Below are 25,449 nucleotides of genomic sequence, written 5' to 3'. Positions count from 1 at the left end.
ACTTTGCATATGTTCAGAGGCCTCCTTGCCTTCATTAGTTCTCCTGTCCTAAGACTGAGATTCTTTAGGGCTGAAAACACGTTCTGGGGCTAAGCGACGGCAACTCCTGGAGCAAATTGAATCCAAACTTTATGGAATCTTACTATCATGATGGGCTGTTATTTGGCCAACCCCACAATTTATTTTATTCTTTTAGGGAATAAAATACACACCACCCTTCGTCAAAAAAAGGAAAGTATCCAGGGCAGTTCAATAACAATCCGTCAGAATGAAGGTGAGCAACCAGAGGCAGCCAGTTTGAATGCGCAGGAGTTATTTTACCTGATATTCTCCTTCGCCTCTTTGTGATCTGTAATCTTCAGGGGGCAAAAGGAAATAAAAACTCTCTGATAATGTGGCTCCTCCTCACCAGCGTTGCTAGGGGCCCCCAAGCCCCTGGAGACATGAGGTCACAGCATTATTTATGGCAACATCAGGCGTGCAATGATGTCAGTGGAAAGGAGACCTCTTGCTCACCTGGCCTGGGACAATGGGCCAGGTGTGTGCAGGTGTGGCCTTGCAGTTTCACTGCGGTCCCCCTGGGTTTTGCTGAATCCAAAAGCCATGTGAGATTTTTTGGCCAAGCAGGTCAAGGCAATATCATTATTATATTTATTAAAGTAAAATAAATTCATCAAATTTCTATGACACCCTTCATCCGAGGGTCATATGCCTGTTTCACCTCCACACTCTAAGTTATGGGTGGCCTTCCTCTCTTGCCAGCATTCTATATAGGGATGAAAAATGCCTGGCTTGAATTTATTATTAGAATGATCACATATTTATTTTCCTGACGGGGACTCAAGGCAGCTCACGGATGAAGATAAGGCAAGCTAAAAATATTGGGGCCAGGTGGGAAAATCAACAATTAAAAAGCAATTAAACACTGGTTGAATTACAACTGTGTGTTGTTGCTGTTGTTTAGTCGTTTAGTCATGTCTTACTCTTCATGACCCCTATGCACCAGAGCACGCCAGGCACTCCTGTCTTCCACTGCCTCCCGCAGTTTGGGCAAACTCATGCTGGTAGCTTCGAGAACACTGTCCAACCATCTCATTCTCTGTCGTCCTCTTCTCCTTGTGCCCTCCATCTTTCCCAACATCAGGGTCTTTTCCAGGGAGTCTTCTCTTCTCATGAGGTGGCCAAAGTCTTGGAGCCTCAGCTTCAGGATCTGTCCTTCCAGTGAGCACTCAGGGCTGATTTCCTTCAGAATGGAGAGGTTGGATCTTCTTGCAGTCCATGGGTCTCTCAAGAGTCTCTCTCCTCCAACACCAGAATTCAAAAGCATCAATTCTTCGGCGATCAGCCTTCTTTATGGTCCAAGCTCTCACTTCCATACATCACTACTGGAAAAACCATAGCTTTAACTATACAGTGGTACCTCGGGTTAAGTACTTAATTCGTTCTGGAGGTCCGTTCTTAACCTGAAACTGTTCTTAACCTGAAGCACCACTTTAGCTAATGGGGCCTCCTGCTGCCGCCGCGCTGCTGGAGCACGATTTCGGTTCTCATCCTGAAGCAAAGTTATTAAGAGCCAGTTTGGTGTAGCCAGTTTGGTGTAGTGGTTAAGAGTGGTAGTCTTGTAATCTGGGGAACCGGGTTCGAGTCTCCGCTCCTCCACATGCAGCTGCTGGGTGACCTTGGGCCAGTCACACTTCTCTGACGTCTCTCAGCCCCACTCACCTCACAGAGTGTTTGTTGTGGGGGAGGAAGGGAAAGGAGAATGTTAGCCGCTTTGAGACTCCTTAAAGGAAGTGAAAGGCGGGATATCAAATCCAAACTCTTCTTCTTCTTCTAACTCAAGGAACTATTTCTGGGTTGGCAGAGTCTGTAACCTGAAGCGTCTGTAACCCGAGGTACCACTGTATGGACCTTTGTCGGCAAGGTGATGTGTCTGCTTTTCAGATGCTGTCTAGGTTTGTCATTGCTTTTCTCCCAAGAAGCACGCGTCTTGTAATTTTGTGACTGCTGTCAGCATCTGCCATGATCATGGAGCCCAAGAAAATAATATCTCTCACTGCCTCCATTTAGGCCCTTCTGTAGGGGGAGGAATGGAGAGCAGGCACTACGGCTCCCAGAAGGCAATGGGAGAGCTGGCTCCACCTCCTCCTCCTCGCTTTCTCCCCCCGCCCATTCCGAGTCCTCCCCATTGGCCGGCTCCTCCGACAACACTTTGCTTGCGCCGTATCTGGGCAAAGCCCAGGCCCCATCAGCCAATCGGAGGTCAGAGTCAGGCGTGCGGGGCGTGGCAGGTCGGATGCTGGGAGTGGCGGTTGTTTCAAGATGGCGGTTGTGGCTGCTCATTGGGCTGTGTCTTTACCTCAGGAGGGACTCGAGGTCGCGGGGTGGCGAGAGGAGAAGGAATAGCAGGGGGCGGAAAGGATCTCTTTCAGCTTCTGCCTTCTGGAAGAAGGTCCAGGGTTATAAAGACCAGGACTAGCCGCCTGAGAAACAGTTTCTAGCCAAATGCGATTTTGGTTTTAAATGCAGTGTAAGGAGTTTCTGTGGGAGTATATTGTATTTAATTATGGCGTATCAGAGTTTTTAGGGGGCTAACCAGGCTGGGATAGCTGGGATAACAGGCTTGTTGGTTTCTGAATGTCTGGTGTAGATTTCTTCAATTTCGTTGTTCTGTATGGGACAATGACAATAAAGATTATCGTATCATATCGTATCGTAATTTGACGGCGGGCCGGTGATAAAACGATGGCAAAGGCTGCCGTGTTTCCTGAGCATGTGCAGAGAGCCGCCTCCATTGCCTCAGGAAAGATGCCCCGCCGAGTGCAGAGCCAGGCCCGGGGGTTACGGGGGAAGCCCCCATTCCCGGGGGGGGGGGGACCTTGGCCTGCCAGCCTCGCTCTCTCTCTCGCCCCTCGCCCTACTCTGCAGGGCTGTTGTGAGGGGCCGGGGAAAGTCGCTTGAGATGAGTGAATGGATTTTAGTTCATGAACAATGTGAGCGTGAAGATATCAAAGGCAGAACAACAGCATATTGTATATACTGTTACGCAAACTTAAACTGGTAGTTTGTTTACATCACATGATGTGAGTAGCTGTGGGAAAGAATTTTCCCGGAAGTTCACAGGCTTGAAAACATATGGTAGCAGACGGAGGTCGATGGATCGTAAACGTATACATGAATCACGAGGAAGGGAGTAGTGTACTGTATAAGGAACAGTATATGAAAGTAATTGCATAAACATGTGCTGTTTTGTTTTCCATGTAATCATTATCTGCATATGCTGTTCCTTACTGTCATCCTCATGTACTTTCTTCTTTCCCAAGATTCATGTATATATAATCTGCTGTTGATTTCTGTTTGGTACTAATATGCTCACATCTTTTTTGAACTAATTTGCATACATAGGTCTTCGGCTGATGTATTTAAACTAAATCTTTCCAACTAGATTTTAGTCTCTGTTTGGTTGGCCCCCTCTGGCCATGGGAGCAGAGCAAGAGCCTTCCTTTCAGCATCTAGAAGAGATGGGGTGCAGAGAACAACTTCTTGGAACGACTTTGGAGCAACGGGTTAAAATGAGATTGAGTGTGTTTGTAACTTTGGGAAGAGGGCTAGAAGTAAAAGAGTTCAAATGATAACTTAGGGATACAACTGTTTCAGGTCCTTTAGGGGGGCTGGAAAAATCATGGCATGCTTTTAGGCACTACCATCTCATTTTCACAGGTTCGCAGCCAGCCTTTAGGTGCTCCTCCTAGAGCTAGAGAAATGGTTTAAAGCTGTCATTTAGCGACATTTGATCTCTAGCTGCTCATATTTACATGTTTATTTGCTTAAATTTAGCCTTCTCTTCCATCATGGAGCCCAAAGTAGCGTGCATGCATCTGTGGTTCTCAGGCAGTCTCCCACCCAGCACTAGCCAGACCTAGACCTGCTCAGCTTCCCATAGGTCGTGGCATCATGTTCCTTCTGGCCCTACCCTGGGAGTAGATCAAACAGTGAATAATTTCATTGTATGCCCTGACTTCCTGACAAATTAGATCCGGGCTTTTGAGTTTCATTTGCCTGCCTAGCCAACTCCCAGTTGGTCCTTCCTTACTCAGAGGTATCAGAGAAGATAAGACAGAGTTTTGTTGGCCTGCTTTGACTTGCTTTTGTATTCTGACTGTTTTTGCTGATAAAGAAATACTTTCATGGAGAATTTTAACAAGATAACACAGCTGACAGCAAGTCCAATGTGTTCTCTGCTCCCATGATAAATATTTTTTGTCGGCACCAGAGACTAATTGTGCTAATTGCTGCTACCCACCCACTTCTTGGGTGCTGGATGGGCCCTTCAAAGCCAGAAAGAAGTCCAAGGTGCAAGGTGCTTGGTGTTGGGCAGGGTTATAATTGGGCCTTTTCAAGTGTGGGCTGGTTTGTTTTTGTTCATGAAGAGTTTTTCTTGGGCTGGGCAGCTGCCTAAGCTTTTTTTTTTTGGGGGGGTGCTGTTTTCATATCCTCTTTTTGTGGGAAGCTTCAGTGTGGGAGATGCTTTGTAAGAACAACTCAAAGTTTTCCTGATCTTGTCTGTTCAATCTCTAGGTATTTCCACAGAGAGGAATTTTAGAGCAAGACTCCTGCTGAAAGGTCAGAAAGCGGAAGTGAAGGCAAAGGTGTCTGCAGCTGCTGCTCCAGCTCCAATGGATGCCTGGAAAAGTGCAGGCCAAGCACCTGGGCAGCAGCTCAGTACGGAGAAGGGCAAATGAAACCAGAACTCTTGAGAGATTTGTCACAAAGAGGCATGTCCTTCTGCTCCCCCTATTTGGTGCTGGAAGGGAGTGGGAGGGGGCAGATTGGCTGTAACAGCAATAATAATAATAATAATAATAATAATAATAATAATAATAATAATAATAAATTTTATTTATATCCCGCCCTCCCCAGCCGAAGCTGGGCTCAGGGCGGCTAACAACAATCGAATAGTTCAACATTCTAAAACATTCATTATAAAATTAATTAAATCAAATTAAAATCAAATTAATGGCAACCATCAAGCAAAGTTTTGCGCATTCCAACTCAAATGTCAAGGTGAAGAGGAAGCCATGCTGTTTTCTGTGCTGTTCTCTGCACAAAGTACCAGCAAACACCAGAAAGTAGAGAAGAAGACTGTGCTAACCTAGCTTTGGCCAAAGCAGAATGACCTCCTGGCATGGTTGAGATTGCATAAACAAGCAGTTGGTAGCCTCAGCCTTCCGCCCTCCTCTCCTCCTCTCACTCATGGCAATGCCATGCCTCTCATTCTGCTCTGTACGTCCTTTAGCAAAGTTCTCTCCATGGCTTAAAGATCTGTCAGCCATTTCTGGCTTGGCTTAGCCACCCTTCTGGTCTGTGTGCTGCTCCTATATTGGAGTAATGCATCACTTACACTTACATCATTTACACAACAACATACAGTGCAGAGCTAATAATTTTATTAGATTTGAAGACTTCTTTGAAAGGAGTAGCTGAACCCAGAAGAGCGTGGTTTCTTGGTAATGTCTAGCCACAACTCCCAGTCATGCTCTTGAAGAGGCATCACATAGAAGAGATACATACCCTTTGTTCATTCTTTGTCATCTGTGCCACAGGCCTCTGTTGGCAAGAAATGGCAAGCTCTTCAGAGGGGAAAAAAGCATTGTGTTGTTAGCCTTTGGCCAATTGAAAGTGGCACCTAAGGGGATGAAGACATCCATGTGTTTGAAGACTCAAAAGATGAAAGGGATGGGTTCTAAAATCACTGAAGACTGCCTTGTATTTGATGACTTGCCTAGTAGCCACAGGCAACCAGGATTTTCATGCAGGTGACTGAGCAGCCAGCTCACTTGATTTCTTGGCTAGCTATAAAGGAAGAGTAACCTTATCTCATCCAGAGTCAGCACAAAAACACAGTGGACTATCAGAGTGTCTCTCCTCCACCATCCATCATGGAAGAAGGCACTTTTTATTGTGTTTCCATGCTGACTTTGGAGAAGGGGGCAAAACAAATATTGCAGGCTAGTAACTTTTTGACTTACAGTGGTACCCCGGGTTACAGATGCTTCAGGTTACAGACTCTGCTAATCCAGAAATGGTACCTGGGGTTAAGAACTTGGCTTCAGGATGAGAACAGAAATCGCGCGGCGGCAGTGGGAGGCCCCATTCGCTAAAGTGGTACCTCAGGTTAAGAACAGTTTCACATTAAGAATGGACTTCCAAATTGAATTAAGTTCTTAACCCAAGGTACCACAGTATTTGTAAGGCTAGCTGAAGAAGTACCCTTCTCCCCTTTGTGTACAAAATGGAAGCAGCAGGATGAAGGAGAACTGCTGCTGCATCCTTGTTGAGCTCTTCTTGTCCTGGCAAGAGTACAGCTATGGGGCTGGGGCCCTGTGCTGTAGGATCACCCTATACTAGTTATTAGAGGGTTGAGATGTTGTCACGTCACCAGAAAAATGGATGGTTGTTTTCAACTCTTGCACAAAGCAGAGACACAAATACCTAGACAGGGGCTGGGATCTAAGGAATACTCATGTTTATATGCATGTCTGTATTGTGTATATATGTGTTTGTGTCAAAAAAAGGTTCTAAAATTTAAGCTCCATTGAAAAAGGTTCTAAATTTAAATATATTTGTATTAAATTTTTATTAAATTTTCAACAAAAGTAACAAAAATAAAAAACAACAACAACCACAAACAAATACACACACACACAAGCAGCATCCAATCTATGCTTCCTTGCAGGAATCCCTTGCAGTCAACTGCCGTGTGTGGAGATAGAGAGTGAGGTTGTGCATTAATAGCAGCCAGCTTCTGTTTGAGGAACGAGCAAGGGAAGCAGCACCCTGCCAGGAATAGGTGGGGCAGTGACAAGCTGTAGGGGGACTGAGATGTACCTCCCTGTACTTAGGTCATGCATGTGATGGTCTCCAAGGCTTGGCAAAGGATTTCGCTGGAGAAAGACCCCAGTGGCTCCTCTTCCATAACTTCCTGTTGTGATGGATCAAGTTGCAGGATTCCTCAGACTTGGCCCTCCAGATGTTTTGAGACTACAATTCCCCTCATCCCTGACCACTGGTCCTGCTAGCTAGGGATCATGGGAGTTGTAGGCCAAAAACATCTGGAGGGCCGAGGTTGAGGAAGCCTGGTCAAGTGTCTCTGGAAGCATTATTTCATGGCTCAGACTCTTTGCCCTCAAATCCTTTAATCTGGCAGTCCCATTTTCCTCCATTCAGGTCCAGTCACCTGGCTCTCTGGTGCTCGCATGGTGGTCCCAGCTTTGAGCGTCAGCTTCAGGGATGGCAGTGAGAAGATCGTCTTTATGCTTTTCCTCACCAGCTCTGACCTGAGCTGTAAGTCTATGGGTGGTCGCAAAGCATTGAAGAGGAAAGAGAAAGAAGGGGAGAGGAAATGATCCAAAACTCACAGGAAAAGTGCTAATTCAGCAGCTGTGGAGCATAATTATGGGTAAGTCCTGGTACAACATGCACCCAGCAGCAAGGGAGGTGCCAGAAATAGGTGGGGCAGTGACAAGCTGTAGGGAGACTATAAGTACCTCCCCGTACTTACGTCTTGTGGGTGATTGTGTCCATCGCTTGGCGGAGGACGGAAACAGAGAAAGACCCCAGTGGCTTCTCTTTTATAACTTCCTGTTGTGGGGGAAGCACACAGCATGTCAGAGAACTGGAGACACCATCTCTGCCACCACCACACCAAGCGCGCTCGGGGGTCCAGTACCAGCGGTTGCTTGGTATATGATAAAAAAGAAAAATACTACCGGTATTTAATTCCCTGAATCTAATTGACTTTTTTCTTTTTCTCTCCAATTTTAAGGGAGCGGCTTATATATGTCTCTCCCCCCCCCATGAATTTTAAAGGTGCGGCTTATCTGCGGATGTGGCATACATCTGGGCCAATATGGTATAATCGAGAGAACAAACAACAGGAGTCCATGGGGAAATGAGAGCCATACCTTCCTGACGCTACGGAACTGGAAGAGGACTTCTGTCACAATGACCACAGGTCTTCTGGCTGCGCCCCAAATGCCATTTTCCCATAGGCAAGGATGATACAGGCATTCCTCTCGACCATATTCTGGACAGAAAGATTGAGAAAAGTGTGTTTGGAAACCTTAAGTGCAGTAGGAAGAAGTCACCATTCAGTTGGGACCTTTTAGCAGTTGGGAAAATATTAGTGGGCAAAAAAAATGAGAGGCACAAATACAAGATGGGTGACACCTGGATTGAGAGCAGTACATGTGAAAAGGATCTAGGAGTCTTGGTTGACCACAAACTTGACATGAGCCAACAGTGTGACGCGGCAGCTAAAAAAGCCAATGCAATTCTGGGCCTCATCAATAGGAGTATAGCATCTAGATCAAGGGAAGTAATAGTGCCACTGTATTCTGCTCTGGTCAGACCTCACCTGGAGTACTGTGTCCAGTTCTGGGCACCACAATTCAAGAAGGACACTGACAAACTGGAACGTGTCCAGAGGAGGGCAACCAAAATGGTCAAAGGCCTGGAAACGATGCCTTATGAGGAACGGCTAAGGGAGCTGGGCATGTTTAGCCTGGAGAAGAGGAGGTTAAGGGGTGATATGATAGCCATGTTCAAATATATAAAAGGATGTCACATAGAGGAGGGAGAAAGGTTGTTTTCTGTTGCTCCAGAGAAGCGGACACGGAGCAATGGATCCAAACTACAAGAAAGAAGATTCCACCTAAACATTAGGAAGAACTTCCTGACAGTAAGAGCTGTTCGACAGTGGAATTTGCTGCCAAGGAGTGTGGTGGAGTCTCCTACTTTGGAGGTCTTTAAGCAGAGGCTTGACAACCATATGTCAGGAGTGCTCTGATGGTGTTTCCTGCTTGGCAGGGGGTTGGACTCGATGGCCCTTGTGGTCTCTTCCAACTCTATGATTCTATGATTCTATGATTCTATGAAGTCATGGAGTTGTTGTGCAGACTTACAAGATTCATTTTTTCCCTCCAGGAAACTCATACTACTGGCAAGTCACGTGTCTCCCATCCTATATTTGTGCATCTGGTTCTTCCTGCCTAAATGTAGAACCTGGCATTTGTCCCTACTGTATTTCGTTTTGTAAGTTTGGGCCTTGTTCTCCAATCTGTTGAGGTCATCTTGAATCCCGATTCTGTCTTTTGCGGCATTGTCATCTGCAAATTTGTTGAGCATCCCCTCAATTTCCTTCGTCCAAGGCATTTATTTAAAAATAGGTGATCAACAACAGGCCCAAGACAGAACCCTGGGGCAGGATTCATTCTCTTCCAATTCAGCTCTGTTTTTGTAGATAATAGGAACCCAGAGGCTGTTTCATATGCTTTGGTGTGAATGTAAACAGCAGCTAAGGACCCAATTGAGGATCGTCTCAACCTGGTGCCCTTCAGATATTGTTGTGCTACAGCTCCCATCGTGTCTAACCATTGGCCATGCTGTCTGGGGCTGATGGGAGTTCCAGTTCAAAACATGGATGGGGAAGGGGCACCAGGTTGGGGATGGCTGACCTACACTCTTGCAATGCTCCTTTTTCATTTGGCACCCTTACCTCAAGCATCTCATTCTTCCTAGCTATGACTGTGTGGCCGAATTCCTTCAGTGCCATCAATATTTGAGATATGTGGCGATATGAAGCCTAAGGAAAATGATGTGTGTCAATCATGTCATTTTCTTTATTGCAATCAGTGATCATGAGGGACGGACGATAAATCTGACTGCGTAAGCACTGAAAGACAAACCTATCAAGGGGGCCCGCTAGGGGCGCCTTGGAAGATGGCCGACAATACCATCTATCCAGCTTGAACGAGGTACCGTATTTTTTGCTCTATAAGACTCACTTTTTCCCTCCTAAAAAGTAAGGGGAAATGTGTGTGCGTCTTATGGAGCGAATGCAGGCTGCGCAACTATCCCAGAAGCCAGAACAGCAAGAGGGCTTGCTGCTTTCACTGCGCAGCAATCCCTCTTGCTGCTCTGGCTTCTGAGATTCAGAATATTTTTTTTCTTGTTTTCCTCCTCCAAAAACTAGGTGCGCCTTGTGGTCTGGTGCGTCTTATAGAGCGAAAAATACGGTAATTAGAGGCTGATTATGGGGAGTAAAATCAGTCTCCCTCGTCTCCCTGGGAAGGGGAAGACGCTGTACTCACCCGTGGATGCCATAAATCACCCCCGAGTTCGATTGAAGGAGGGGGTGAGGCACAGGATGGAAAGCCCTCAAACAGGCTTGGAACTCCTGGAAGCTACTTTCAGGAGCGAATCTGGTTGCGTTGCTTAAAAAGAAGAAACAATTGGAGAAAGTAAATGCACATGCTTCAAGAGAGGTCAGGAGTGTTTTTATCTGCTAATTATTTTACCACTGAGATGAAGAAGATTGGGACGGAAGGAATAGAGATAACATCAGAGAATTGCAGACATGTTGGTAGGAGGAATGGAAAGGGGGGGGGAGACTTTTTACTTTATTATGTGATTAATTTAACAACCCTCCCCCTTAAAGAACTGTCTGTTTTGACCTGCTAATAATTTTACCACTGAGAACGGGACGGAAGGAACAGAGATAACATCAGAGAATGGTAGACATTTTGGTACACGGAACGGAAAGGGGGGGAAGACTTTCTACTTTTTCATGTGATTAATTTAACAACCCTCCCCCTTAAAGAACCGTCTCAACGACTAATTTGCAAGAGGGTTTAAAAATGAACTGTGTAGGGAAAAAATATGAATTGAAGGTTTTATTCTGTGAAAGATTTGGAAAAGAAAAGAGTCTCTCTCTGTGACGCAGTAAGAAATTGGACTCGATATGGACAGGCAGACCTTCGCTGCAGGATATAGGGTCTAGGGAGGAAAAGCCGTGGACCGGTTATCAGCTTGGGATCGTAAAACTTAAAAGGCTACCCTCCTGGAGGACTAATTTATGATGCAGCGGGTCTGGAAAGTTAATGAGCGGACATTTAGACTGTATTTCATCGGAGTGACAAGATCGAGTGTCTGCTTGAACGAATGTCCTGATTATTGGATTTCTGCGAGAGATTTACGAGAGACCATTACAAAAGCCCACACAGAGATATAAACTTTCTTTCAACCCACTTGTGGAGAGAACTCGGAGGTGACAGAAAAGGAATATGAGTAACAACAAAGAGTTGAGAAGATGGGACTGGAAAACATCAGAAAAGCAGCAGAAATATAGATGTATGGACTCCGGCCAATCGAGAAGCATGGGTATCCCCCACAAAAATTTATAATCCGGAAAATATTTGGACTTTATGATGTGGACTGATATAATTTGGACTAATTGGTATGATATGTGTAATTTGGTAAATGGAAACTTAATAAAAATCATTTTAAAAAAGGAAAGAAAGACAAACCTATCAAATCTACACTTTCAGAAAGAATATTTGAAACAAAATACTGCTGTCTTTTAAAATTCGCACAGCTATGATTTTTGCAATGTACTCATACAACCTGTGTTTGCATAAATGCACATATTGGGGGAAGTGTGCATTTTTAAAAATGCATAAATGTGCTACATTAGTGGGATTTGCTCGCAAAAACATGTTTATCAGGAGAAATTTGCACTAAAATTATGATAAATTTTCATGAGCATTTTTTTTTAAAAAAAAGATTTGATGATTGCTGCAAAATGTGTGGAACTGAATCGAAGAGTGGAGAAATGAGACACTGAGAGAACCAATTTGGACAGATCCTTCCATCCCAGATAATAATAGGGGTGGTTTAAATATCAGTATTTGTGGATTCTGACCAGACCACACCTCCCAGACTCATGTGCAGCTCACAATGCAAAGATGCCTTGCATTTTGACTCCTTTGAATCTTGTGATACAGTTCTTGGCTTCATTAAACACCAAAATACATTAACATGCATCATTTATTCACTGGAAGTATTTGTAATCCACCCCTCACGCAGAGGCACCAGAGCAGAAATATACAACATCTAAATCAGGGTGCTCCAATTTTTCATATCAAGTGGGCCACACGAGTAGTTCATCACGGAACCTGCTGCACACTGTGGGAGTGGGGAGCGAGGCCAAAATTTGACACACACACCCCGGCCCTCATGCTGCCTTCCCAAAGGTAGACAAGTGAGGCACTGGGATTTGGGAAGGAGGCACAAGGCCCTGGCAGGACCTAGAGCCTTCCCACCCTCTTCCCAAAGCTGGGAAGAGCTAACTAAGCTTTGGGAAGGAAGCTGGAGGACTCTAGAACCCTGACAGATCCCTCATGCCTCCTTCCCATGCCCAGCACCTTGCTTACCCAGCTTTGGGAAGGCAGTGCAAGGGCTACAGGTGTGTATGGGCGCCTCAAAGGTTGCTGAGGGCTGCCAAGAAACGCATTGAGGGCCACATGTTGGCTGCTCTGATCTAACCCAAAATTATGAAAATCTGCCCCAGATACAGGGAATGCTGAAAAGTGGTTCCTACTACAAGGGGCACTGAGGGTGTGACTGTGTGGGTACGAAATCCTTGGAGGGTGATGTAGTTGGAGGAACGAAGGTCACGAGCAGAGACCAATTGGGAAATCAGGACAGAGGGCTAGTGGGGTTTGTATGGTAATGTCAAGGACTGGCTGGATGAGTAAGAGTGGTGGGCACCGCCTAGCCAGGAGGACCTCAGACGACGACCCCTAAACCCTGGATCATGGTGGGGAGCAGCCTGGGGAAGGGAGGAGCTGGGAGGCGCTTGAAGCAGGAGGTTTGAGCCATCAAGGAGGGTTCAGAAGAAGGAGGCTCTTCCAGGACAAGGCCTGAGGTTGAGAGTCTCAGTGTGAGCGCAGACATGGACAGAGATTGCATCTGCTACTCAGTGGCTGGGCAGTCCCAGTCATGCTGGCTCTCCTCCCCGCTGACATCCCTCTTGAGGAGAGACCTGCACGTTGCTGAGTGACAGGCCAGGCAGGCTCAGAGGAGCCCACCCATTGCCTCAGTCTACATCTGCTGTTTTTGTTTTGGAACAGAATTTGTTTCCCATCCCTGCCAACTGTCCAGGTGTGTGTGTGGGAAACCTGGCATGGCTTCCACCTGAATCTTGAACAGAAATTTGATCCACACTGTGTACTGCTTTTCACAGCGTGGAAGAAAGCCTCACTCCTGCAGAGCAAGCAGTTTCCAGGAGACAAAAAGTTGGCAGCTCTACTTGAAAAACCTGGGAGATGCCCCAGAGTTGGGAAATCTCCATCCGTGGCTGATGGGCTGTGGCCTGGCTTGGTGGATCGCAGGTTATGCAGGGCATCTGAGATGCCCTGAGATTTGCAAGCAAGATGGATATATCCATCAGTAACTCACCTGGTTGGCATGTCACCAGGTGGGCTTGGTGTACATTAGGATTAGAGTAATTTTAAAAATAAAATAAAAATAATATTAGCGGGATTAATGACTCATCTCTTACTCTTCACATTCCAGAGAGCATTCCAGAAGGATGTCTACCACTGAGTTCTTCCGTTTTGAGACGAGGTTGCACACTGCAGTCTTGATGTGAGGTGGCCACTGCCATAAGTGTCTTTTTTTGTCTGTGATCCTGTGGAGATGTCTGTAAATCTCCTTGACAATCATGGGCAGCTGGAAGAAGATAAAAGAAGACCAGGATGAGAAAGTGTGGTGGACCTGAATGAAAACGAGGAATTTTGGGGAACGATATATGACTTTTTTCTGTTCAGAGTGATTATACCCCTCAAATGAAAAAAACAAAACAAAACTGAAGCTTTTGGGGTTATAGGGCTAGAAGTTCAAAAAAAGATGGTTATTTGTGTATGTAACTACAGCAGCTAGGATTCTCTATGCACAGAAATGGAACAATGAAGAAGTTCCCAGCAGAAAAGAATGGATAAGCAAAGAATAGATCAACAAAGCTGGCAGCTAAAATAAGAGAACTTAACCATGACTGATTTATGTTTAATGGAAGTCTTTTTAGGACTATTTGAAGAAATATTATAATATCACAAATTCGCGAGCAGGATTTGAACTATGAGCAATGGAAATAATTGGAGATGATTGTATTTTTGCTATGATACAAAAGAGTGAAGTTGGGGTGCAGCAATATGATAGAATAAAGAAACACCATGGAAAATGGGGTGGAAAGTAGGAAAAAGAAAGGAAAATTTATTATCTATTGGAATTTTATGTACTGGAGACTGCATCTGCTGCTCAGCGGCTGGGCAGTCCCAGTCCTGCTGGCTCTGACATCCCTTTTGAGGACAGACCTGCAGTTGCTGAGCGACAGGCCAGGCAGGCTCAGAGGACGAGCCCACCCCCTCGCCTCAGTCTCCGTCTGCTGTGGGAGACTGGGCTGTGTTGTTGCTTGCTGCGCATAAAAGCTAATTCCATTTTATGCCTCTTGTTCTTTCCTGCCCCATGAATGGCCTGTGCTCGCCCCCTACAGCTCCTTGACAGGTGTCCTGGCCTGTTCCAGAGGAGGAGCCCCCAGGAAACAGCTGGCCAGAGACTGCAGCGCCACAGATTGCTCCAAGGACGCACTGAGGCCCTTTCAGACTCTGCTTCTGGTCTCCCTCACCTGGCCTCTGCCCTTCTTCAGGCTCTGGAACTTCTTGAGGAAGGAGGTCACCGTGCAAGAGAGGAAATGGCCCACTGATTGGTTTGCTCATTTGGAATCCCTCTGGACATAAGGACATCAGAAGAGTTCTGCCGGGACAGAGGGGGGTTTGCCCTGCCAGACTTAAAACTTTACTATGAGTCAGCAGCTTTTTGCTGGCTGAAGGAATGGCTGCTTCTTGAGAACACGGATGTGTTGGACCTTGAAGGGTATGACAATATATTTGGGTGGCATGCATATCTTTGGTATGGCAAGGTTAAAGCACATAAGGCATTTAGAAACCATATTGTCAGAAAAGCATTGTTCAATGTCTGGATAAGGTATAAAGATTTTTTAGAGAGTAAAACACCAAGGTGGCTATCACCTATGGAAGCGAAAGCTTTGAAAAAACTGAACATGGAGGCTAAATGGCCAAAATACTGGGAAATTCTAGAACAGGAAGGTGACAAACTGAAATTGCAGAGTTATGACAAGCTTAAGGAGAAGGTGTGAGACTGGTTACATTATTTTCAAATAAGAGAGGTTTATAACTTGGACAAAAAAATTGGTTTCCAGGTGGAAAAATCAAAGTTAGAAACAGAATTGTTAGAACCCAATGTAAAGACACTTTCGAGAATGTATAATCTGCTGTTGAAATGGAATACTGAGGAAGAAACAGTAAAATCGGCAATGATAAAATGGGCACAAGACATAGGCCATAACATTATGTTCGCTGACTGGGACAAGTTGTGGACCACCGGGATTAAATTCACGGCATGTAATGCCTTAAGAGAGAATATTATGAAAATGATGTATAGGTGGTACATGACCCCAGTCAAGCTTGCAAAGATATATCATTTGCCCGATAATAAATGTTGGAAGTGTAAAGAAATTGAAGGTACTTTCTTTCACCTTTGGTGGACGTGCCCAAGGATTAAGGCTTTCTAGGAAATGATATATAATGAACTGAAAAGGGTATTTAAATATACCTTCCTGAAGAAACCAGAGGCCTTCCTCCTGGGCATAGTTGACCAATCGGTGTTAAAGAAGGATAGAACTTTTTTTATGTACGCTACAGCAGCAGCAAGAGTTCTTATAGCAAAACATTGGAAGACAGAAGATCTACCCACCATGGAAGACTGGCAGATGCAACTAATTGACTACATGGAGATGGCGGAGATGACTGGCAGAATCCGAGACCAGGGAGAAGAGCAAGTGGAAGAAGATTGGGGGAAATTTAAAATCTATTTGCAGAAATATTGTAAAATTTCTGAATGTTGATGACATTGAAATGAACTGTGGGGGTTCTAGCAACAAGATAACAATTAAGATTAAACCAACAACAGATAAATTAAGGGCTATGAATTTGCTGAACCAAATTTTAAAAGGGATACAAGAACGGGGGATGTGAGGAAGTCAGGAAAATATGTGAATTTAAGATATAAAACTAAGGAAGAGGGAATTTTTGTGTTTTTCCTATATGTGTTTTTTCTTTTTTACTATTAGTTTTTTAATGTATGCATTTTTGTATTTTTGTGTTTAATGTTTGTATTGTTGTATTTTGTAGTATGTATTTTGTATTTTTATATCTCTTTTGTTCTTGTCTCTGTATTTTTTCTTTTATACTGTGTATTGTTAAAACTTAATAAAAAATTAAAAAAAAAAACCAGAAGAGTTCTGCCGGATCCAGCCAACAGCCCATCTAGTGCGGTATCCTGCTCTCCCAGGGGCTGGCCTGATGCCTGTGGGAAACTCGCAAGCAGGATCCAAGCAAAGGGCAATTCTCCCTTAGGGAGAGTCTGGGACAGTTTAAATGGGGAAAGACACCGTTCCTCTGGCTACCCCTGACCTTCTTGCCAGCTAGGTCAGGAAGATACATAACAATTCACTCCTCCTCAGTAAGCTAGGTTGCAACAATGGCTATGGGATAATTAGTAAGCAAAAGGTCCTGACGCCTCCGCCTTAAGATTCTGGTGCCAGGTTCCTTCAACCAACTGGGAATGCCATAGAACTGAAAATACAAACTAGACAGAATAATGGCACTTCCAGGATGAGTCAGGCAACCTCAGGTCAGATCACCTGCACACTCACAGGTGTGCACACTCACAGTTTCAGGAGCACTCCAGCAGGTGCCAAGAGAACTAACTTGTGACTATCTTTCTAATTAACCTCCCCTGTTTAATTTGGACCCTTATTTAGAATGCTTATTTTAGAAAGTTAGAATATTGCTTTTATATGTGCCTAGAATTGGGTGTATGCTGCTGCACTTTGTTGATAAAACTTTGTTGTTTAGGCGTGTCCGACTCTTCGTGACCCCCTGGACCAGAGCACGCCAGGCACTTCTGTCTTCCGCAATTTGGTCAGACTCATGTTTGTAGCTTCGAGAACACTGTCCAACCATCTCGTCCTTTGTCGTCCCCTTCTCCTTGATAAAACTACCTTTATAATAAATTTCTTATTTTTTATATTATTTTCATGTGGACTCACCTTTGTCGTTTGGGAGGGTTCAGATACACACATTAAGCACAGCGCTCTGTGTGACTCCCACTAAAGATCCTTTGGGAGGGAGTGTGCTCTCAGGGCCACATGGGTGCTGGTTTCACAGAGGCCCCATGTTAGTATGTCACAGTCCAAAGCAAGAACTTGTAGGTGCTTGGGGGGAAGCAGCAAAGTGAGATAGGGCACAACTTTTCAGGCCATCCATGACACAATGGGGACAAATTTTGTAGGAAACCCTTTGAAGGCCTTCCTTAAACAGCAGCAGTCTCTTGAAACAGAGAGAGGCAGACAACCGCTCCATGCCCTACTTGATCATACCTGTGCCAGCAAGGAGTGGTCATATGCTTTTAATAAACATGAATGCTTACATTTCATAACAGTAATTGGAAAGAGTCTCATCTTAGTCATGATTAAATGGGCACAAGATGTGGGACACAATATTCAGATGGAGGAATGGGGAAAACTATGGAAGAGTGGGATTAAATCTACAGCATGTGTAGCGATTAAAGAAAATTATATGAAAATGATGTATAGATGGTATCTAACTGTAGTCAAATTAGCAAAAATGTACAAATCTAAAGAAAATAAGTGTTGGAAATGTAAAACAACGGAAGGGATGTTTTTTCATATGTAGGGGGAATGTAAAATAGTAAAAAAGCTATTGGGAAATGATTTATAATGAAATGAAAAAAATGTATAAAATAAGTTTTGTCAAATTACCAGAAGCATTCCTACTAGGAATTACAGGAGTAGATATACCTAGATAACAAAAGAACTTATGTATGAGACTGCAGCCACACGAGTATTGCTTGCACAACATTGGAAAGAAGGTGTCCCAACCAAAGTAGATTGGCAAATTAAATTAATGGAATATGCTGAAATGGCGAAAATGACAATGAAACTAAGAGAAAGAGATGGCAACGAATTTAAGGAAGAATGGAAGGACTTTATTGCATATTGTCACAGCTGCCTCAGGTCCCAGCTCACAAAGGACCAACGCCAGTTGCTCTTTATATACAAAAGTCTTTATTGAAATCCATTTGCGGTTTGACAGTAGCGGCGCGCAGCCATACGTCTGTAAGCCTAGACCGTTGAAGCTCCCTCTGAGTCGGTCCCGCCCCGACACCAGTTTAAGATCCTTGCCTTGCTCCACCTCCTCCTTCGTTCCCTCTTCCGCTGGGTCCTCCTGCCCCTTGGGGTCTCGCCCTTCCTAGACTCCTCTGACGCTGAAGATTCCCCGGATTGTTCCCCCTCCCTCCGGCGGGCTTTAGGACCTGGCTCCCAATCTGGGGGCTCTGCTGTCCCGCGCGCCTGTACATTTGAACTTGGCGCGCACACCCAGCCCCCAACCTTTCTTCTGACCGTTACACTACTCCCGTCACTGCTTTCCCTCCCTTCCGGGAGGATGGCTGGTTCTGACCTCCCCTCCATTCCCCCTTCCTCCGATGGAGGCGCGGTCACCCCTGACTCATCCCCTCTCCCTGCTGGAAGGGACGCTGCCCCTGGCACACAGGAACCTTTCCCCCCCCCCGCTATGCTCTGGTGGGGAAGCTGGTCCTGATCTCCAGCTGCCGCTCTGGGAATCCCCGCTGGCCCCTTGTTCCTGGTGCGTCCCCCCGGCACCCCCCTTGTCCTGACCACTGGCGCCCCCTTCTGGGAATCCTCTGATTCGCTGGAGAGACTCATGGAATCCCTCTGATCACTGTCATTCTCCTCCCCGCTGTCCCCAGATTCTTCCCATTCGCTCTCCATCTCCTCTCTCCGCTGTGCCTCCGTCCCTGAACCCCTGACATCCATCCCCCCCTCGAAGCCCCCCCTTCCCCCTCCCTCTCCTCGGGTGCGGGTTCTGGGTGCTCCATTGCTGTGGGGGTTAATGCTGGAAACTGTTCGTTCTCCCCCGTGTGCCGCTGGTCATTGGGATCCGGCCAGTCCGTAGTGTGCTCGTCTGCGTCGATCTCCTCTGCTTCCATCTCTGTGTAGTCGTGCTCGAACCCGGGATCCTCCCCCAACACGTCCATGTCCGTTTCTCCCCCCGTTACCTCAGGTGCTGCTGCGTGCCAGGGCCCCCTTAACAGCTCTCTGCGCCACCCCACCTCCGGCTGATCGTCCCACCAATAGGAGCGGTCTGTGTCAACCCCCGAGCAGGATCCCCTCGGGGGGCTTGATTCCGGGGTAGTTTCCTCAGCGGACGAGAACCCCTGGAACGTGCTGGCTGAAAGTGTGAGTGTGAAAAGCCAATCGTGGAAAAAATCTGCTGGCATGGGTCTGTGTGGGTAGAGTGCATGGAACTCGTCTTTGAGACACTGCTCATCCAGGGCGTAGTCCGGTACCCAACTGTTGGCACTGGCCGGGGTACCTTCCCTGGCGAGGAGATATTCTACTCCCTCCTCCCCCCATCTCGAGTCCAAAATCTCCGTGACCTCGTTGAGTGGCGTCGGCCTCGGCGACTTCCCCCCTGCTGGTGATTTTCTGCATGGGTCTGGTGCGGTCCCTGGCGCCTGAAACCTGTGCGGTGCCTTGTAGGGTGTGAGCACCGACCTATGAAAGACCGGGTGCATTCTGGAACCTTCCGGTAGAGTCAACCGGAAAGCCACTGGATTGATTTGTGCCTCGACCTGGTACGGCCCTAGCTGCTTGTGTCCTAGCTTCTTCTTAGATAACGATTTGGCTGGCACCGCCTGGGCCGCTAACCATACCCAATCCCCCACCTGAATGTCTTCCCCTGCTCTCCTGTGTCTGTCTGCCTGCACTTTGTAGGCGTGTTTAGCTAGTTCCAAGTGCCTTCTGAGTTGCTCGTGGACCTCCTGTAACTCTGCTGCTAAGTGCTCCGCTCCCTGCGGCTCCCCCTCCGCCGTCGTCTCTAAGCCCGGGAAGGTTCTGGGATGCCGCCCATTGTTGGCGAAGAACGGTGTCACCCCCGTGGACCCGTGCTTCGTGTTGTTGTAGGCAAACTCGGCTAGCGGTAGATAGTCCACCCAGGTCGAGGGCTGTTGATTCGCGTAGCATCGCAAGTACTGCTGCATGATGGTGTTGACCCTCTCCGCTTGTCCGTTGGTCTGCGGATGTCTCGCCGACGCTAAGTTGATCTTGACGTTCAGGATACCCAGCAGCTTCTGCCAGAAGCTGGAGATGAATTGACGACCCCAGTCGGACAGGATGGACCGTGGCAAGCCGTGAACCCTGAACACGTGGTCTATGAACAGCTTGGCGGTCTGTTCCACTGTGGCCACCTTCGCGCAAGGAATGAAGTGCGCCATCTTGGTGAACAGGTCTACAACCACTAGTACCGCCGTCTTGCCTCGCGAACTGGGCAGATCTGTGACAAAGTCCAGGGCCACCTTCTCCCACGGCTCTAGCGGCGTCTGCAGCGGTTCCAACAGTCCCGCCGGCTTCCTGTGCACTGGTTTGGCTCTTTGGCAAGTGTCACACCTGGCGACGTAATCCGCGACTTCTCCTCGCATCTGGGGCCACCAAAAGTCTCTGGCTACTAAGTCCGCCATCTTCTCCTTGCCGAAGTGTCCCGCGCTGGGCGCGCCGTGCAATTGCTGCAGGACTTTCGCGCGTAGGTCGTCCCCGGCACATAGAGAGCACCTTTGCGGGTAAGCAGCCCGTCGCGTATCTGGATCTCGTCGTCCTTCGCTGTGCCACTTCGCACATCCTCCATCTTGGATTGTGCGAAGGGATCCGTCTGCAGCGCGCGACGCACCGCGTCCAGGTCCACGGTAGCTGAAGCGCATGCCCACGCCTGCGGTGCGAAAATGTGTTTGGCCGCCACCGGTGCCGCTTCCTCGAGATACTGCGGTTTCCTGGAGAGTGCATCTGCAATGACGTTGTTGTCTCCCGGGATGTATTCTATCCTGAAGTCGAAATCCGCAAAGAACTCCGACCAGCGTATGTGCCTCTGGCTCAGGAGCTTCGCCGTGCGCCAATACTCCAGGTTCTTGTGGTCTGTGCGCACCTGCACGGTGTGTCTGGCTCCGATGAGGAAGTGCCGCCACGCCTTGAAGGCCGCATGAATGGCCAGCAACTCCCTGTCCCAGATGGTGTAGTTCTGTTCCGACTTGCTGAGCTTCCTGGAGTAGAAAGCGCAGGGCCTCCAGTTCCCTTGCGGATCTTCCTGCAACAGGACCGCCCCCACCGCTCTGTCTGAGGTGTCAGTCTCAACCCGCATTGGTTTGTTGGGATTCATGTGTAGCAGCTGTTCTTTGGACGCGAAGAGGCTCTTGAGTCTCCGAAAGGACTGTTCCACCTGGTCCGTCCAGGTGAACTTTTTCTTCTTGGAACTGAGGGTGTCTGTGATAGCCGCCGTCTCTTTCGCGAAACCCCTGATGAACTTGCGGTAAAAGTTGGCGAAGCCGACGAACCTCTGGACCTCCTTCCGATTGCGCGGGCTCTTCCAGTCCAACACCGCGCGGACCTTGGCGCTGTCCATGGCGAGTCCCTTGTCGGACAGCCTGTAGCCCAGAAAATCCACCTCCGTCACGTCGAACTGGCACTTCTCCAGCTTGGCGTAAAGTCTGTGCTCCCGTAGTCTCTGCAGGACCTCCTTTACGTCACTCTTGTGAGCCTCCTGCGATTCCGAGAAGATCAGGATGTCGTCGAGGAAGCATACGCACTTCTTAAAGGAGTCCCGCTAACACATGGTGCATGAATGCTTGGAAACAGTGGGAGCCATTTTGGAGACCAAATGGCATAACTTTGTATTCATAGGTGCCTAACGGCGTAAACATGGCCGTCTTCCACTCATCACCCTCCTGCATGTGTATGAGATTGTATGCGCCGCGCAGATCCAACTTGGTGAAGATCCTCCCCTTCCTCACCGTCGCGAGCAAGTCGTCAATCCTGGGCATGGGAAAGGCTTTGGGCTTTGTCTTCAAATTTATGAACCTATAATCTACGATCAATCTCTTTTGGGGCGTGTCCTTCTTCTTCACGAAAAACACGGGACTGCCCCCCACTGCCTTGGATTGTTGGATGAATCCCCGCTTCAAATTGTGCTCTATGAACTCCCTGAGTTCCTGCATCTCGTCCTCGGACATGGAATACAGCTTCGCTGTCGGCAGCGTCGCCCCTGGTAAGAGGTCAATTGCGCAGTCGTAGGGCCGGTGGGGAGGTAGCTGGTCAGCTTCCTTCTCGCAAAAAACCTCCAGAAACGCCTTGTACTTGTGGGGGACCGCCTGCACCATGCCGAGGTGTAGCTGCTGTGCATCCTCGCGACCCTCCTCTTCCTGGCCAGTCTGGATGCAGTGTTCCGCGCAGTAGGAGGAGCTGAAGGTCAACTGCCGCTGGTACCACGCTAATGCCGGACTGTGCCTATCCAGCCAACTCATGCCCAACACTATGGGTGTGTCTGCCAGGTGGGTGACGTTAAAGCTGATGACTTCTCAATGATTTCCAATTTGCAGCACCATAGGAGGTGTTTGCTGTACCACCTGCCCGCCCAGCAGCTTCCTGCCATCGACTGTGATGACGTGTAGTGACAGCGTGGCCGGCAGAAGCACTATACGATGCTGCTTGATGAACTCCACCCCCACAAAGTCTGCGTTACTACCAGAATCGATGGTAATAGGGACTTCCAGGGTGGATCCATTCGGCAACTGGAGCGATGCGGTGAGCTGCACCACTGGCTTGGGTGGGAGGGGGTCTGTGGCTTGTAAGATCTCTGGGGACTGCTTCACTGACTTGCCTGGCTGGGCCCCAGTGCTTCTGCTTCCAGCCAGGCATTGTCGTTTCCCTGAAGCTGCTCCCCCTGTTGCACTGCTCCTTGTACTGTTGCCAAGGCTGCAGTGTGCTTCTGGATCCTCTGGGGACACTCTTTGGCCAAATGTCCTGCACTATTGCAGATGTAGCACTTCCTGCTTCCTCTAGGAGTCGTCGTCTTGACTGCTCCTGGCGCTAGGGCTCTGGCTGCTGCCTGAGCCTTGGCACCACCAATCTCCATCGGTACTTCTCCCTCCCCCAGCGGAGGCGTGGAGTGCGCGCTCCCTAGGTCCCTGGGCAGAAAGGGAGGCGCCCTGGGGGGTGCGCATGCCAGACGACCCTCATCCCTGTGCCAAGGGCGTTCTTCCTGGCGTACCCCTATCGTGAGCGCTCTCTGTACCACTTCTGCTGTGGTGCTAGGTCTGTCCCCTCTTGCCAGCTCATCCTTCACGGAATCATTTAGCCCCTCCCAGAAGAGATCCCTCACTGCCGTGGAGTCCTTCTCCCAGCGCAGCACATTCAGTAACTCAAAGAAGCGAGAGTGGTATTGTCTCACTGTAGCTTTGCCCTGCCGCAATCCATGCATCTCCCGCCTCGCGACGTCCACGTCCACGGTAGATTGAAAACAAGTGTCCATGGCCGCTATAAAAGCATCTGAATTCCTAAGGGCGGGGCCATCTTCGCGCCACAAATTGCGCAGCCAGGCTTTAGCTTCCCCATACAGGTGGGTTATAATGAAACCCACTTTCTCCTCCTCATCTCTAAAGTCTTTCCGAAGCAACTTTAGCGCATAAACAACGTCTGCTCTGAAGCTGGGATAGTGTTTCAGGTCCCCATTGAAGTGGGCTACTAGGCTGCCCCCCCGTTTTGCGAGGCCAAACCCCTCCGCCCGGGACCTCAGGAGTCCTTCCTTGCACACAAGTTCCCACCTGGCTTGCAGATCCCTGCAGCGCGCTTCTGCTTCCTCTTCATTCTTTCTGGAGACCGCTACCTCTGCGTAAAGCTTCGAGACTGCCTCCTGCAGTGTAGCCAGCTGCTCCTCCGTAGTCATGCCTGCCTTTCTTCGTGAGCTTGCCAAAAAAAAAAAAAAATTGTGGAGAGGGAGCTTACTGTCACAGCTGCCTCAGGTCCCAGCTCACAAAGGACCAACGCCAGTTGCTCTTTATATACAAAAGTCTTTATTGAAATCCATTTGCGGTTTGACAGTAGCGGCGCGCAGCCATACGTCTGTAAGCCTAGACCGTTGAAGCTCCCTCTGAGTCGGTCCCGCCCCGACACCAGTTTAAGATCCTTGCCTTGCTCCACCTCCTCCTTCGTTCCCTCTTCCGCTGGGTCCTCCTGCCCCTTGGGGTCTTGCCCTTCCTAGACTCCTCTGACGCTGAAGATTCCCCGGATTGTTCCCCCTCCCTCCGGCGGGCTTTAGGACCTGGCTCCCAATCCGGGGGCTCTGCTGTCCCGCGCGCCTGTACATTTGAACTTGGCGCGTGCGCCCAGCCCCCAACCTTTCTTCTGACCGTTACACTACTCCCGTCACTGCTTTCCCTCCCTTCCGGGAGGATGGCTGGTTCTGACCTCCCCTCCATTCCCCCTTCCTCTGATGGGGGTGCGGTCACCCCTGACTCATCCCCTCTCCCTGCTGGAAGGGACGCTGCCCCTGGCACACAGGGACCTTCCCCCCCCCCCCGCTATGCTCTGGTGGGGAAGCTGGTCCTGATCTCCAGCTGCCGCTCTGGGAATCCCCGCTGTCCCCAGATTCTTCCCATTCGCTCTCCATCTCCTCTCTCCGCTGTGCCTCCGTCCCTGAACCCCTGACACATATATACAGAAGAAATGTACACAGGTTAATACATTGGCAGGGTTCTAGGACTACTTGTAATTACATTATGAATGAACAATAATTTTAATAGTTTTTATTTTACACTGGACATGTGGTATGTTGATAAACATTGGAACCAAGGAAGGGACTAGGGGGAAGTCAACCTTTTTGTTTGATACTGAATTTGTATTGATGTTTTATTTTTGTTATATTTGGAAATTAATAAAATATTTATAAAGAAGGAAAGAGTCTCATCCTAAACCTGATGCATTATCAGACAGTTTATCCTCACCTTGCAAGCTCCTTAATTAAGTTTGCCAAGTGCCTCTTGTCTTCAGGACATAAATCCTTTAGAGAAGCACTCTTCATTCCTACTTTGTCAGGGACCTGAAAATTAAAACCAGCATTTTAAAAAGCAATCATTAACATGGAAGAAGTGTTTCTGAATCTACAATAAAGCCACAGGCTGTATATTCAGCCCCAGGTGAATTAAGAACTGAAGAGGACACAAGTTTTTAAACAATAAAAAACCAACCAATTTGCCCCCTTTTTAATCCTTATTAATGATGTTATTTATTAATTGGTTGACAATGCAGTTTTTCCAGGAGCAAGACTGCTGTGCCCAAGGTGCTATTGACAAAAGTGTACAAAAGTCAACCCATGAATATATCATATAACTATCAATACAATATGTGTGAATGTTAAAGGCTACCTTGCTAAATGCAGTAGTATGGGGGAAATGCTTACAATAAAAAACAGTTTATCATTTCAATAAATGCTATTCAAGGTTTAAAATGCTTGATTTCCCCCCCTCTGTGGTTATTTCAGAATTCAGCATTTAGTTCACTATCAATCTGGTGCAGTTCACAATTCAACATGCATTCCACGGCTC

General features: G+C 47.7%; 1 long non-coding RNA gene across 2 annotated transcripts in view; it reads right to left on the bottom strand.

Moving 5' to 3' along the window:
* Positions 1-5,912: 5,912 nt before the first annotated feature.
* LOC308579611 overlaps positions 5,913-25,449 on the bottom strand; it is a 34,043-nt gene continuing 14,506 nt past the window's right edge. Inside the window, exons 2-5 of one of the 2 annotated variants that reach the window (XR_014004559.1) lie at positions 24,850-24,944; positions 9,557-9,643; positions 6,242-7,641; positions 5,913-6,024 (exon numbers count right to left, since the gene is read on the bottom strand). This is a non-coding gene — a long non-coding RNA (uncharacterized lncRNA). Of the gene's footprint in view, positions 6,025-6,241; positions 7,642-9,556; positions 9,644-24,849; positions 24,945-25,449 lie in introns of those variants that run through there. The other variant, XR_014004558.1, reaches the window with a different exon arrangement.

This window comes from Podarcis bocagei, assembly GCF_964188305.1.
Source record: "Podarcis bocagei genome assembly, contig: HAP1_SCAFFOLD_255, whole genome shotgun sequence".
NCBI classification, from domain to species: Eukaryota; Metazoa; Chordata; class Lepidosauria; order Squamata; family Lacertidae; genus Podarcis; species Podarcis bocagei.
This window is presented reverse-complemented; position numbering and strand designations above follow the sequence as displayed.